Genomic DNA, 1,059 nt, shown 5'->3' on the forward strand with positions numbered 1-1,059 from the left:
AAAAAAAAAAAAGTCTGCCTGAAAACTTAACAAGTTTAAAATTCATAGCATTTATTTACCCTGAAAGTACTTGCCACACACCAGACAGGCATACGCATTGATATGCGAGAGAGAGATAGAACACAGCTTCTCGAAGTCAAAATCCAGTACACTCCTAAGAGAACCAAAACAAAACAGAAGGAAAAAAAAAAACCATTAATAGGGATAGATATCTAGAAGGGCACCCAAATGAAGCAATGCTGGGTGTTATGTTGCACGACACCACACAGCATCCTTCAGAATAGTTCAACAACCACATGTAAACTGTGGTGAGCATCACTAACTCTTCACCTATACCCATCAAACCCCAAAGCAGTATTGAGGTGTTTCAACCTGATACACAAACATGAGCCTCTTTCTTGTTAGTATTTGCAACCAATCAAGGACATTCCACTAAAGTCACCTTCTCTGACTTAAGTCAGATTTAAGTAACAGGGCCCCAACAGCATTCCAGGAATGTAAGAACAAATAAGAGTAAACAAATCCTCTATAAAAGAAAAATGTAATTTGGGGGCAGAGCCTCTGGCTCAGTGAGTAGGCCCACCCTTGCTATATGCTGGCCCCATATACCAAGGGTGGCTGATTTGAACCCAGCCCAGGCCAGCTAAACATCAATGACAACTGCAACAAAAAAATAGCCAGGTGTTGTGGTGGGCACCTGTAGTCCCAGCAACGGGGAAGCTGAGGCAACAGAATTGCTTAAGCCCAAGAGTTTGAGGTTGCTGTGAGCTGTGATGCCACAGCACTCTACTCAGGGCAACAAAATAAGACTTTGTCTCTTAAAAAAAAGAAAGAAAGAATGAAAAATGTTTTGTTTTGTTTTGTTTTTGCAGTTTTTGGCTGGGTTGGGTTTGAACCTGCCACCTCTGGCATATGGGACTAGCACCCTACTCCTTTGAGCCACAGGTGCCACCAGAAAAATGTATTTTTGTCCATAAAAATTAATAGGAAAGGCTCGGCGCCTATAGCTCAACCGGCTAGGGCGCCAGCCACGTACACCTAAGGTGGCGGGTTCGAATC

Source organism: Otolemur garnettii, unplaced genomic scaffold (genome assembly GCF_000181295.1).
Source record: "Otolemur garnettii isolate 467f Iridium unplaced genomic scaffold, OtoGar3 scaffold00147, whole genome shotgun sequence".
In the NCBI taxonomy this organism is placed as follows: Eukaryota; Metazoa; Chordata; class Mammalia; order Primates; family Galagidae; genus Otolemur; species Otolemur garnettii.